Source organism: Meles meles, chromosome 21 (assembly GCF_922984935.1).
Source record: "Meles meles chromosome 21, mMelMel3.1 paternal haplotype, whole genome shotgun sequence".
Classification (NCBI taxonomy): domain Eukaryota; kingdom Metazoa; phylum Chordata; class Mammalia; order Carnivora; family Mustelidae; genus Meles; species Meles meles.
Genome location: NC_060086.1, coordinates 16879501 through 16895280, shown reverse-complemented (window position 1 = coordinate 16895280; position 15780 = coordinate 16879501).

Here is a 15780-nt window from a genome sequence, read left to right as displayed (position 1 = left end):
TGCCCTCAGAGCCGGCAGGCGGCGCGGACTCCTCTTCTGGCGTGTTTCCTACTGTAGCTCGCCACTGCCTCCAGCGGTGGCAAGCAGCATTGCCACGCCTTCCATGGTCTCTCGCACCGCAGCTCACCACTCCCTCCAGTGGTGTGTATCGGCACTGCCCGGCCTTCCACAGACTCCTAATGCAGCTCACGACCCCGCCACAGGTCTAAAGTCACACTGACACTGTCCCTCCAGATTGGGGACCTCTGGGCCACACCCCAGAGTCCGCCTGCCACCCAGGAGATAACAGTGCCATTTGAAGCTGCGCAGAACCCTAAGAATGGAACAAACCCACATGCCTCCCTGAGGACACTCCCAACCTCAACGGCCACCCCACCCCACCCCACCGTCACAAACTCACAGCCTGATGTGCTTCCTGACCCCCATGCTTGACTCATCCCCCAGGGTTCCCGCCTCAGCGACAGCAGATCGGGCATGGATACCCCTAAGCCCTAACCCAAAGCCTAGGTCGTGTTTTCAGGCTTCCATGCCCAGAGACCTGGCCAACAAGCCCTCCAGACTGGGAACCCCTGAGCCACACCCAAGGACTCTGCCTGCCATTTAAGAGGAAACCATTCCTTTTGGAGATGCCCAGAACCCTCAGACCAAGAGAAGCCCGCATGCATTCCTGAGGCCACCCTCATCACAGACAGCCCACACGACAACAAAACCTGGAGCCTGATGTGCCACTTGACCCCCATTCTCGACTCGCCTCCCGGGGATCCCGTCTTGGCACCAGCAGGTTGGGTCTGCCATGGCCCTAGGACCTAATCCAAACCATACGCTGGCTTTTCAGGCTTCCATCCCAGAGAACTTCCCCCAAGCCCTCCAGACTGGGGACACCTGAGCCACAGCCCAGGACTCTGCCTGCCACCCCGGAGGAAACTGTGCTGATCAGAGCTGCGCAAAACCCTCAGAGCAGGAGAAACCTGCATGTGCCCCTAAAGCCATCCCAACCATCAGCGGTCCCTGGCCATAAAGCCAGATTCTGCCCAGTGCTGGACAAATGCCCTCAACTCAGCCCTGAGGGGACCCCGCCTCAGTGCCAACAGATCAGACCTTTAATGCCCCTAGGCCCTAACTCTAAGCCTAGTTTGGGTTTTCAGGCTACCTTTCTGAGAGGCTTGGCTCCCAAGCACCCCAGATAAAGGAACCCTGAGAGACACTCCAGGACTCTGCCAGCCACGTGGTAGGATTCTGTGCTATTTGGGGCTGCGCAGAACCCTCCGATGGGGAGAAAACAGCTTCCCTGCTTAAAGCCACCCCAACCATCAGCGGCCCACTGGCCATAAAGCCAGATTCTATTGCAGTGCCAGACAAATGCCCTCAATGCAAACCTGAGGGGATCCTGCCTCAGAGCCAGCAGATTAGGCCTGTAATACTGTAGGCCCTAACCCTAACCCTAGATTGGCTTTTCAGGCTTCCATCCCAAGGGGCCTGGCTCCCAAGTCCCCCAGATAAAGGACCCCTGAGCAACACTCCAAGACTCCGCCAGCCATGCAGTAAGAAACCTTGCAGTTTGGAGCTGCACCGAACCCTCAGAGGGGGCGACACCTGCATGCCCCCTAAAGTCATCCCCATCATCGGTGGCTCCCCTGTCCATTGAGCCAGATTCTGCCATGCCACCAGACGCATGCCCTCATTTCAGCCCTGATGGGAGCCCACCTCAGCGCCAGCAGATCCGGCTGCCATGTCCCTAGGCCCTAACCCTAACCCTAGGTGGGATGTACAGGTGTCCATGCCCAGAGAGCAGGCTCCCAAGCCCGCCAAATTGGGGGCACTTGAGACTCACGCAGGCACTCTACCGGCCACCTAGGGTGAAATGGTGCCATGTGGAGATGCACAGAGACCTCAGAATGGAAGAAACATGCATAACCCCGGAGGCCAACACCAGCTTCTGTGCCCCCTGGACCAAACCCCCAAGACTCCGACTTGCTGCCTTGATGCCCACCTTCAACTCAGCCCACTGGGGAGCCCACCTCAGCACCAGCAGGTCGGGCCTGCCATGCACCTAGGCCCTAACCATAACCATAGTTTGGGTTTTCAGACTTCCATCCCAAGAGGACTGCCTCCCAAGACCCCCAGATAAAGGACCCCTGAGCAACACTCCAAGACTCTGCCAGCCATGCGGTAAGAACCTGGACCACTTGGAGCTGCACCAAACCCTTAGTGGAGGAGAAGCCTGCGTGCCCCCCTAAAGCCACTCCCACCATCGGCATCCCCCCGCCATAAAGCCGGATTCTGCCGCACCGCTGGACACATGCCCTCAATTCAGCCCTGAGGGGAACCCACCTCAGCGCCCGCAGATTGGCCCTGCCAGGTCCCTAGACCCTACCCCTTCCCTAGGTGGGTGTACAGGCTTCTGTGCCCTGGGGGCTGGCTCCCAAGCCCGCAAGATTGGAGACACCTGAGGTTCACGCCAGCACTCCATCAGCCACCTAAGGTGAAATGGTGTCATTTGGAGCTCCACAGAAACTTCAGAGTGGCAGAAACCTGTATGCCCATCTAAAGCCACCCCCACCATCGGCGGGCCCCCAGCCAAAAAGCCAGATTCCGCCATGTCCGGATGCATGCCCTCACCTCAGCCCTGAAGGGAGCCCGCCTCAGCGCTGGCATATGGGGTCTGCCATGCCCTTAGGCCCTAACCCTACCCCTACGTGGAGTGTACAGGCTTCGTTCCCAGAGACTGGCACCAAAGCCTGCCAACTGGGGAGGTGTGAGACTCATGCCAGAATGCCGCTGGCCTCTTAGCTAGAAATGGTGCCATTTGGATTTGTGCAGAAACCTCAGGATGGGAGAAACCTGCATGCCTCCTGAGGCCACCCCCAGCATCTGCGATCCCCTTGGACCCAAACCGAGACGCCCACCCTCAACTCAGCCCATTGGGGAGCACACCTCAGCACCAGCAGATCGGGACTGCCATGCCCCTAGACCCTGACCCTAACCCTAGTTTGGGTTTTCAGGCTTCCATTCTGAGGGGTGTGGCTCCCAAGTCCCCTGGAAAAAGGACCCCTGATAGACACTCCAGGACTCTGCCAGCCAAGCTTCGTTTGGAACTTCACTAAACCCTCAGAGGGGGAGAAACCTACATGCCCCCCTAAAGCCACCCCATTTGTCAGAGGCCCCCCAGCCATAAGCCAGATTCTGCTATACCGCCAGATGCGTGCCCTCAACTCAGCACTGAGGGGACCCTGCCTCAGCACGGCAGAGCGGGTCTCCCCTGCCCCTAGGCCCTAACCCTAACCCTAGGTGGGTGTACAGGCTTCGTTCCCAGGGGGCTGGCTCCCAAGCCCACTAGACTGGGGATACCTGAGACTCACTCTGGAAATCTGCCACCTCCTAGGGAAAAATGGTGCCATTTGGAGCTGCACAGAGATCTCAGAGTGGGAGAAACCTACATGCCCCCCAAGGCCACCCGCAGCATCAACGCCCCTCTGGACCCCAACCCAGACTCCAACCCACCACCTGAGGCCCACCTTCCACTCAGCCCAGTGCAGAACCCACCTCAGCACAGGGAAATCAGGCCTGCCATGACCCTAGGCCCTAACCCTAACCCTAGTTTGGGTTTTCAGGCTTCTGTCCCAAGAGGCCTGGCCCCCAAACCCCCCAGATTAAGGACCCCTGAGTGACAACCCATGACTCCTCGAGCCACACTGGAGGAAACCTTGTAGTCTGGAGCTGTGCCAAACCCTCAGAAGGGGAGAAACCTGCATGCCCCCTAAAGCCACCCCCACCATCCTTGGCACCCATGGCCATAAAGCTGGACTCCACCGCCCCAGCAGATGCATATCCTCAATTCAGCCCGGAGGGGGGCCCACCTCAGTGGCAGCAGAATAGTTATGCCATGCCCTGAGGGCCTAACCCTAACCCTAGTTTGGGTTTTCAAGCTTCTATTCCAAGGGGACTGGCCACCAAGTTTAAGGACTGCTGAGCTAAACTCCAGGACTCTGCATACCATGCAGTAGGAACTCGTGCCATTTGGAGCTGCCCTGAGCCCTTAGCGGGGGAGAAACCTGCATGGCCCCCTAAAGACACTCCCACAATTGGTGTCCCCCCGGCATGAAGCCAGATTCTGCTGAGCCGCCAGATGCATGCCTCAACTCAGCCCTGAGGGGCGCTTGTGTCAGCCCCGTCAGATTGGGCCTGCCATGCCCCTGGGCCCTAATGCTAACCCTAGTTTGGGCATTCAGGCTTCCATCCCAAGAGGCCTGGCCCCCAAGCCCCCCGGATTAAGGATCCCTGAGTGACACCCCTGGACTCCACCCACCATGCAGAAGGAAACCTTGCGGTTTGGAGCTGCACCGAACCCTCAGAGGAGGAGAAACCTGCATGCCCCCCTAAAGCCAGCCCCACCGTCGGCAGCCCCCCTGGCCATAAAGGCGGATTCTGCTGCGTCAATGGACACATATCCTCAACTCAGCCCTGAGGGGAGCCTGACGCAGTGCCAGCAGATCAGTCGTGCCATGACCCTAGGCCCTAACCCTAAACCTAGTTTGGGTTTTCAGTCTTCCATTTCGAGAGGCCTGGCTTCCCAAGCCCCCCAGATAAAGAACCCCTGATGGACACTTCAAGACTCAGCCAGCCACAAGGTAGGAATCCGTGCCATTTGGAACTGCGCCAGACCTTCAGAGGGGGAGAAATCTGCTGCCACCCTAAAGCCACCCCAAACATCAGCAGCCTCTGGCCATAAAGCTGGATGCTGCCACGGTTCCAGGCAAATGCCCTCAATTCAGCCCTGAGGGGAGTCCACCTCAGCGCCGGCAGATCGAGTCTTCCATGGCCCTAGGCCCTAACCCTAACCCTAGGGAGGGTTATAGGGTTCCATGTCAAGAGGGCTGGCTCTCAAGCCTGCCAGACTGGGGATGCCTGAGATTCTCAACGGCACTCCGACGGCCTCCTAGGGTGAAATGGTACCGTTTGGAGCTACACAGAAACCTCAGAGCAGGAGAAACCTGAATGTCCCCTGAGGCCACCCCAGTTTCTGCATGCCCCCTGGACCCTAGCACAGACTCAGACACTTTCACCTAACACCCGCCTTCACTTAGGGATTAATTAGGAGTAATCCTAATCCTAACTCTAGTTTGGGTTTTCAGGCTTCCATCCCAAGAAGCCAACATGGCGAGAAAGCCCTATACAAGGCAGCTCATGCGTGGCCAAAGCCTTCTGCTACTCAGCCCCCTGGGGTGCCCGCACCCCTGCTGGTGGATCGAGCCGCCATGCCCCTAGGCCCTGGCCCTAACCCTCAGTTGGGTTTCATGCTTCTGTCTGCGGGAGCCTGTCCTTTGAGTCCTTCATATTGGGGACTCCTGAGCCACATTGCATGACTCTGCCTTCCAACCAGGAGGAAACCGTGCCAAGAAGAACTTCAGAAAACCCTCAGAACTGGAAAAAGCTGCATGTCCACCCTAAGATCATCCTCCGTGCTGTTCAGAGCTGCTGAAAACCCACCAAGTGGGAGAAACCTGCATGGCCCCCAAGGCCATCCCCCACCTTCCCCGCCACACTGGGCTGAAAACTCGGAGGCTGACGCCCAGTCACAACCCCTCCCTCCACTCTGCCCCCAGATATCTCCCAGGCACGGGGGCCCTTGGGGGAGCCACGTGGGCCCAGCCCGTGTTCCCAGATGACCACAACATGCACCAAGCGAGAAAGCGCTCTAGACTATGACAGCCAGCGTGGCCCGAATCACCACCCAATGCCGGCCAATTCTCACGAGCTTTCTGCCCATATTGATATCGATTTGGGCAGAAAGCTTGTGAGAATTGGCCGGAAAACTCACTTCCTGCAGCCCATGTCTGCAGGGCCTCTGCCCGGGCCTGGCCTGGGGTCCCTAGTGTCATGGCCCAAACCCTGCAAGAAATCCCTCTACAAGTCAGACGCGTGCAAGGCCAATGCCTCTTGCTACTCAACCCCCTATGGTGCCCGCCCCAGTGCTGCCAGATTAGGCCCGCCATGCCCCTAGGCCCTGGCCCTAACCCTCGGTTGGGTTTTCAGGCTTCCATCCGGGAGCCTGTCCCCGAGCCCGCTATATTTGGGGCCCCAGAGCCACACCCCAAGTGCCCGCCTGCCACCCAGGAGGAAAACATGTCGTTCCGAGGTGCACAAAACCCTCAGAGGGGGAGAAACCTGCATGTGCCCCTTGAGGCCACCCCCACCTTCAGCGGCCCGCCAGCCCACAAAACCCTGAGGCTGATGCACTGCCTGACCCCCGTCCTTGACTCAGGCCCCTGGGGATCCTGCCTTAGTGCCAGCAGATCTTGCCTGCCATGCCCCTAGGCCGTAACCCTAACACTAGGTTGGGTTTTCAGACTTCCACTTTCAGGAGACTGTCCCCCAAGCCCTCCAGAGTGGGGACCCCAGAGCCATACCCCAGGAGTCTGCCTGCCACCCACACGGAAACTGTGCCATTTTGAGCTGCACAGAACCCTCAGACTGGAAGAAACATGCATGCCTCCCTGAGACCACCCCGACCTTCGGCAGTGCCCCTGGCCACCAACCCGGAGCTTGACACACCACGTGACCACCGTCCTCAACTCAGCCCCCCTGGGATCCCGCCTCAGCACTGGCAAATAGGGCCTGCCATGCCCCTAGGCCCTAACCCTAACTCTAGGTTGGGTTCTCAGGCTTCCGTCCCAAGAGGCCTGGCCCCCAAACCCTCCAGATTGGGCACCCCTGAGCCAGACCCCAGAAATCCACCTACCACCCAGGAGGAAACTGTGCCATTTGGAGCTGCACAGTACCCTCAGAGCGGGAGAAACCTAGATGCCTCCCTGAGGCCACCCCAACCATCGGCAGCCCCTCTGGCCACAAACCTGGAGTCTGACACACTGCCTGACCCCGCCCTCAACTCAGGCCCCAAGGGACCCTAGGACCCTAGGACATGTGCACCATCACCGCCCTCCTCTCCCCATGCTGCTGGCAGGAATCAGTCTCAGACCCCGGTCAGTCTGTATGGAAATGAAGGAGTGGTTCCCCCCACACACTGCCCTTGCCAGTTCAACCTTGTGTCTGACCAGAGACTGCTGTCTTCCTGTCTCCCTGTCTCCACACAACTCAGAAGGTAGGAGGGTGTCCCTGAGTTCCACAGGATATGATGAGACAGACCCACCGACTCCACTACCCCACCTCCCGACAACAACCAGTGGGTCACTCGGGACCTCGGCTATTATCATGAAGCACACCATGCCCCGTTTCTCTCACTTCCAACAGAAAATTGGAGTCTGATCCCCCAATTTACCATACATACTGGTTGCTGACTTGGGGCCATGCCATGAACCCACATGGCACCTTTCTGTTAGAGAAGGCCACCCTGCACCTCCTGGAAAATGTTTCTAAGGAAGTACAAGCCTTCAGTGTGAACAGTCATACACAGCCTGCATGGCAGTAGTCAGTAATTCTAACCCCACACTCCAATCTCACAAAACGTTCCTCTGTCTCCACAGAACATGTGGTCTTCCCTCAGGAAAAAAAAAACAAAAAAACAGGAAACTAACCATGAAACTGAATGTTCCCTTCACCCTCTGTTTCAAATTTTGTCCAAAAACAATGGTATGAAAGTAGAAATCAGTCACAAGAAGAAAATGGAACACTCAGAATTATGTGGACATTGAACAACATGCCATTAGACAACCAATGGTCAAAGAAGAAATCAAAAGAAATTTTAAAAGTACCTTGAGACTAATGAAAAATGGAACCTATGAAATCTTAGGGGATACAGCAAAAGTAGTCCTAAGAGGGAATTTCATAGAAATTCAGGTCTTCATCAAATCACCTGAAACCTCTCCAACAACCAACCTAATTTTACATGGGAAAGAAGTGGGAAGGAAAAAAAAAAAAAGCAAAGCCCCACAACAGTAGAAATAAGGAAATAACAAAAAGGAATGTGGAAATAAATCAATGGAGACAAAAAAAAAGGACAAAAGATCAATGAAAATATGAGCTGCCTTTTTGGAAAGATAAATAAAACTGACGAACTTTTGGCTAGGCTCACCAAGAAAGAGAGAGGACCCAAATACATCAGGAAAGAAAGATAATTGATTCCTGTCTCACATCAACATTCTAGAGGAGAACACAGGCAGCGACCTCTTGGATCCTGAACACTGCAACTTCTTGCAAGACATGTCTCTAAAGGCCAGGGAAACAAAAGCAAAAATGAACTATTGGGACTTCATCAAGATAAAAAGCTTCTGCACAGCAAAGGAAATAGTGAACAAAACTAAAAGGCAACCTACAGAATGGGAGAAGATATTTGCAAATGGCATGACAGATAAAGGTCTGCTATCCAAAATCACCAAAGAACTCCTCAAACTCAACACCCAAGAAACAGAGAATCCACTCAGGAAATGGGCAGAAGACAGGAAGAGACAATTCTCCAAAGAAGACATGCAAATGGCTAACAGACCATGAAAAAATGCTCGACATCACTTGCCATTAGAGAATTCGAAACCACAATGAGATACCACCTTCCAGCAGTTAGAATGGCTAAAATTAACAAGACAGAAAACAACAAGTGTTGGCGAGGATGTGGAGAAAGGGGAACCCTCTTACACTGTTGGTGGGAACCCTCTTACACTGTCGGTGCATTCACTCTGGAAAACAGTATGGAGGTTCCTCAAAAAGTAAAAATAGAGCTACCTTATGACCCTGCCATTGCACTACTGGGTATTTACTCCAAAGATACAGATACAGTTTCAAAAAGGGACACATGCACCCCAATGTTCATAGCAGCAATATTCACAGGAGCCGAACTGCAGAAGGAGCTGAGACGTCATTCAACAGAGGAATGGATAAAGATGTGGCACATACATACCATAGAATAGTACTCAGCCAACAGAAGGGATAAATACCCACCATTTGCACCAACATGGATGGAACTGGAAGGGATTATGCTAAATGAAATCAGTCAAGCAGAAAAGAACAATTATCATATGGTTTCATTCATATGTGGAACACAAGGAATAGTGTAGAGGACCACAGAGGAAGGGAGGGAAACCGAATGGGAAGAAATCAGAGAGGGAGACAAACCATGAGAGACTCTAAATCATAGGAAATAAACTGGAGGAGCGGTAGGTTGGTGGGCAGGGCAAGTGGGTGATGGGTATTAAGGAGGGGACATGTGGTGATGAAACCTGGGTGTTACATGCAACTAATGGATCATTAACCATTACATCAAAAACTATATGTTGGCTAACTGAATTTAAATTTAAAAAGTGAAAAACATTACAAAAAGAAAGAAACATGAGCTATTACAATGAATACCACAAAAATCAAAGGATCATCAGAGAGTACTATGAGCAAATAGAGGCCAAGACCTTGGACAACATAGAAGAATAAGTTCCTAACAACACCCAGAATGAACCGTGAAATTCAAGGAAAAAGAAAGGAAAAAAAAAAGTCTGAACAGACTGATCACTAGTAAAAATATTGATTTGATAATCAAATCCTCCCAACAACAACAACAAAAATGCCCAAGACCAGACAGCTTCGTTGAGGAGTTCTAACCAGATGGTAGAAGAATAATTAATAGCAACCCTTCCCAAACTGTGTTTAAAAAAGGAGAGAAGGGCATTCATCCAAACTCATTTTATAAAGGCAGCATTACCCTGCTACCAAAACAAGACAAAGACACTACAAGAAAAGGAAAGGCCAAAATCCCTCATGAAGAGAGATGCAAAAATCCTCAACAAATTATTGGTAACATTAATTCAACAATCCATCTGGAGAATCACACAACACGACCCTGCAGGATTTATTCCAGGGATGCAAGGATGATTCCACATCTGCACATCCGCCAGTGGGATACATCACTTTAACAAAATAAAAGATAAAAATCCTAGGATTGTTACAATAGAGGCAGAAAGATCACTTGGCAAGATTCCATGTGCATTTATGATAAAGACTCTAAACCATCTGGGTACTGAGGGAACATACTTCAACCAAACAAACGCCTATATGATAATCCCACAACTGACATTACACTGGAGGGTGAAATGCTGGAACTTTTCCACTACCGTCAAGAACAAGATGAAGATGCCCACTCTTACCACTTTCATTCAACATAGTTTTGAAAGCCCTAGCCAAACCATTGAGACAAAAGTAGAAAATAAAAAATAAAAAAAGATATGAAATCTAAACAGGAAGAGAAAATGGTCACTATTTGCAGATGACATGAAACTCTATGTAGAAATCCCTAAAGAGTCCACACACACACACACACACACACACACACACACACACACACACATCTGTTAGAATAAACAAATTCAGTAAAGCTGCAGGATACGAAGTCAAGATAAAGACACCTGTTGCATTTCTTTTTTTTTTAAAAGAATGTATTTATTTGACACACACAGGGAGAGAGGGCACAAGCAGGGGGAGCAGCAGAGGGTCAGGGAAAAGCAGACTCCCTGCTGAGCAGGGAGCCCAATGCCAGGCTTATTCCCAGAACCCAAGGATCATGACCTGACCTGAAGGCAGATACTTAACTGACTGAGCCACCCAAGTGCCCCAACTTGTATTTCTGCATACTGATGACAAACTTTGACAAAAAGAAATTAATAAAGCAATGCCATTGACAATTGCATCAAGTAAAAAAAAATCTAGGCATAAAAGTAACCAAGAATGAGAAAGAGTTGGTATACTGAACACAGGCAGAAAAGGAAGGAAAACCATGTGCGTGTTGGCGGGTGAATGTATGGGCCAAAGATTTGGACGATGACACAAATAAATGGAAGCATATGCCATGCTCGTTAATAACGTTAACATTTCGGTCATACCCAAAGCAATCTACAGATGTGATGAAATCCCTATCTGAATTCCAATGGCATTACTCAAAGAAATAGAAGACGGTCCTAAAATGTGTACAGAATCACAAAAGACCCCAAATACCGAAAGCAATCTGGAGAAAGAAGAGAGAGAAAGAGTCCAAGATGGCGGAGGAATAGGATACCTTCATTTCGTCTGGCACAAGGAATGTAGCTAGAGACCTATCAAACCATTCTAAACACCTGCAAACTCAAGCAGAGATCCAAGAAAAGAATAGCTGCAACTCTATAAACAGAAAAGCTACCCCTTTCCACAAGATGGAAGGTACAGAAGAGTGAGTCTAAGTCTATAGCTGGGAAGATACACTGTGGAGGAGAGGGAGGCTCTGTCGGCTGGCTACTGCCAAGTGCTGGGGACAGCAGAGCACAAAATTGGAACTTTCAGAAGTCTTCTCTGGTGAAGGATGTCACTCTGGTGGCTAAGTAGAGTGAGACCCTCAATGGGGGTGAGACCCTCAATGGGACAGTGTGGTCTCAGGATCCTCAGGGTCCCAGGAAGACCAGGGGCACTTGAGGGCCATGGAGCTCCCAGGTGTTGGAGCAGGGAAGCTGGCGGCAAAGAGTGAGCCCAGGAGTGGGCTCTAAGCTGGAGGTTGCCATAAACTATGATCCACAGCACAGTCTGGCCACTGCTCTTTGAGAACGGGCCCAAGAAGTGACACAACTGGGGAGAACCCCTTCCTCCACTAGGAGGAGTGGTGCCTGAGCATGCTGTAGGAGTCTGCTGGTTTGGGAGACTCCAAACAGGGTCATGGCCAGAGACATAAATGCTTGCTCACAGGTCTGGTGAGCGCAGAGTGCAGTCAGAGACCAGGGAGACATGAAGGATTGATTGCTTTTCTGTGAGGGCACACTGAGGAGTGGGGCCCTGAGCTCTCAGCTCTGGGGCCACAGATTGGGATGCTGCCATGTTCATTCTCCTCTCAAAAGACTGGGATCATTCCCTGCATATTTTCAGACCACAGTGCTTTGAAAATGGAACTCAATCACAAGGGGAAAGTTGGAATGAACTCACATTCATGGAGGCTAGAGATCATCCTACTAAAGAATGAATGGGTCAACCAGTCAATTCAAGATGAATTTTAAAAGTTCATGGAAAGGGGCGCCTGGGTGGCTCAGTGGGTTAAGCCGCTGCCTTTGGCTCAGGTCATGATCTCAGGGTCCTGGGATCGAGTCCCGCATCGGGCTCTCTGCTCGGCAGGGAGCCTGCTTCCCTCTCTCTCTTTCTCTCTGACTGCCTCTCTATCTACTTGTGATCTCTCTCTATCAAATAAATAAATAAAAAATCTTGAAAAAAAAAAAAAGTTCATGGAAACACCTGAGAATGAAAACACAACTGTTTAGTATCTTTGGGATGCAGCAAAGGCAGTCCTACGAGGGGAGTATATAGCACTACAAGCCTTTCTCACGAACCAAGAAAGGTCTCAAATACACAACCTAACCTCACACCTAAAGGAGCTGGAGAAAGAGCAGCCTAGAAAGCCTAAACCCAGAAGGAGAAGAGAAATAATAAAGATTAGAGCAGAAATCAGTGAAGTAGAAAACAAAAGAACAAATCAACGAATCTAGGAGCTGGTTCTTTTGAAAGAATTAATAAGATCGATACACCCCTGGCCAGACTTCTCCAAAAGAAAAGAGAAAAGACCCAAATCAATAAAATCATGAATCAAGAAGGAGAGATCACACCCAACACCAAAGAAATACAAACAAGTATAAGAACATAGGATGGCAATTCTATGTCAACAAATCAGACAGTCTCAAAGAAATGGACGCATTCCCAGAAACATAGAAATGACCAAAACTAAACTGGGAAGAAAAGGAACCCCGAAGAGAACCATAATCATCAAGGAAATTGCAGAAGACATCAAAAATCTCCCAGGAAACAAGAGTCCAGTGCCAGATGGTTTCCCAGGGGAATTCTACCAAACGTTTAAAGAAGATTTAATACCTCTTCTTCTGAAACCTTTCCAAAAAATTGAACGGAAAGGAAAACTTCCAAACCAGCATGAGGCCAGCATAGGCTTCATTCCAAAACCAAAGACCCCACACAAAGGAGAATTTCAGACCACTATCTCTGATGAATATGAATACAAAAATTCCCACCAACATACTAGCCAATAGGACCTAACAGTACATTAAAAGGATGGTTCACCACGACCAAATCGAATTTATTCCTGGCCTGCAAGGGTGGTTTGACAACTGCAAATGGGATGCAAATCCATGGCATCCACTACCTTAATAGAAGAAAGAGCAAGAACCATAGGATCCACTCAACAGATGCAGAAAAAGCATTTGACAAATTAATGCATCCCTTCTTGATCAAAACTCTTCACCATGGAGGGACAGAGGGTACATCCACATCATAAATGCCATCTATGGGAAACCCACAGAGACTGTCATTCCCAATGGGGAACAACTGAGAGCTTTTCCCTTCAGGTCAGGAACATGACACAGATGCCCTTTCTCATCACTGTTGTTCAACATGTGCTAGAATTCCTAGCCTCAGTCATCAGACAACAAAAAGAAATAAGAGGCAAAGAAGAAGTCAAACTCTCATCTTTTGCAGACAACAGGATAGTTTCTGTGGAAAACCCAAATGACTCCACCCCCAAATTGCTAGAACTCATCCAGGAATTCCATAAAGTGGCAGGATATAAAATCAATGCACAGAAATCAGTTGCATTTGTCTACAGCAACAATACGACAGAAGAAAGAGAAATTAAGGACTCCATCCCATGTATAATTACACCCAAAACAATAAGATACTTAGGAATCCATCTAACCAAAGAGGCAAAGGATCTGTATTCAGAAAACTATACCATAGTCATGAAAGAAGTGGAGGAAGACACAAAGAAATGGAAAAAAGTTCCATGCTCATGGTTTGGAAAAACAAATATTATGAATATGTCTATGCTACCTAGAAGAATCCACAGAAATCCCTATCAAAATACCATCCACAAATTTCACAGAACTGGAATAAATAATCCCCAAATTGGTATGGAAGCAGAAAAGACCCCAAATAACCAAAGGGAAGTTGAAAAAGAAAACCAAAGATGGTGGCAACCCACTTGCAGACTTCAAGCTCTATGACAAAGCTATCATCATCAAGACTGTATGGTACTGGTACAAAAACAGACACACAGATCAATGAAGCAGAATAGAGCACTCAGAAATGGACCCTCAACTCTAGGGTCAACTAATCTTCCTCAAAGCAGGAAAGAATATCCAGTGGGAAAACGAAAGTGTCTTCAATAAATGGTGCTGGGAACACGGGACAGCCATATGCAGAATAATGAAACTGGACCATTTCCTTATGCCATACACAAAAAATAAACTCCAGATAGATGAAAGACCTCAATGGGAAGCAGGAATTCATCCAAATCCTTGAGGAGAACAGAGGCAGCAACCTCTTTGACCTCAACCACAGCAACTTCTTGATAGACACATCTTCAAAGGTGAGGGAAACAAAAGCAAAAATGAACTGTTGGGATCTCATCAAGGTAGAAAGCTTTTGCAGAGTAAAGGAAATAGTCAACAAAACCAAAATACAACAAACAGAATGAGAGAAGATATTTTCAAATGACATATCAGATGAAGGGCTAGTATCCAAAATCTAGAAAGAACTTACCAAACTCAACACCCACAGAACAAATAATCAAATCAAGAAATAGGCCAAAGACATGAACAGACATTTCTCCAAAGAAGACATCCAAATGTCTTCAGACACATAAAGAAGTGCTCAATATCCTTCCACATGAGGGAAATACAAATCAACACTATAATGAGATACCACCTTACACCAGTTAGAATGGCTAAAATTAACAAGACAGGAAACAAGTGTTGCCGAGGTTGTGGAGAAAAGGGAACCTTCTTACACTGTTGGTGGGAATGCAAGCTGGTGCATTCACTCTGGAAAACAGTGTGGAGGTTCCTCAGTAAGTTGAAAATAGAACTACCCTACTGGGTATTTATCCCAATGATATAGATGTAGTGAAAAGAAGGGTTTATAGCAGCAATGTCCACAATAGCCAAATTGTGGAAAGAGCCCGAATGTCCTTCACCAGATGAATGGATAAAGAAGATGTGGTCTATGTATGCAAAGGAATATTCCTCAGCCATCAGAAATAATGAATACCCACCATTTGCATAGACATGAGTGGGACTGGAGGAGATTATGCTAAGTGAAATAAGTCCAGCAGAGAAAGACAATTATCATATGGCTTCACTCATACGTGGAACATAACGAATAGAGCGGAGGACAGGGGAATCAAGGGAAAACTGAATGGGAAGAAATCAGAGAGGGTAACAAACCATGAGAGACTGTGGACTCCAGGAACCAAACTGAGGGTTAGAGAAGGGAGGGGGTAGGGGGAGAGGGTAGCTGGGTGACAGGTATTAAAGAAGGCACATGTGGTGTTACAGGCAGCTAACAAATCACTGAACACTACATTAAAATCTACTGATGTACTATATGTTGGCTAATGAATTTCAATTTTAACAATTAAGTTAAATTTAAAAATGAAAAAATAAAACAAAGGCAGAAACTATACATAACCCAGAGGGCTCCGTGCTCCTGGAGGCTGAGCTTGCAGCCATGGCCACAGCCTCTGGCAGTCAGGGGACTGGAGGTCTGAGAGGCGGCTTGGCACACCCCTCACCCTGAAGCCCCATGGCCATGGCGAGGGGCAGGGACTGGGAGGGAAGACCTAGCCAGGGCCCACAGCTGGCTCCACAGCTGCTTCTGGACTGCTCCCAGCCCCACCAGGCATGTCAGTTTACAGTCAGGGAGAAAAACCTTTCCCTCGATTGTTCTTTTAAAGATGGTTGCTCAGCATTGACACGGAAAAACATCTGTATAAAACCTGAGCCAATCCCAGCTGCAAATGGCCTAGAAGTTATCAGAATGCAGCGACCACAA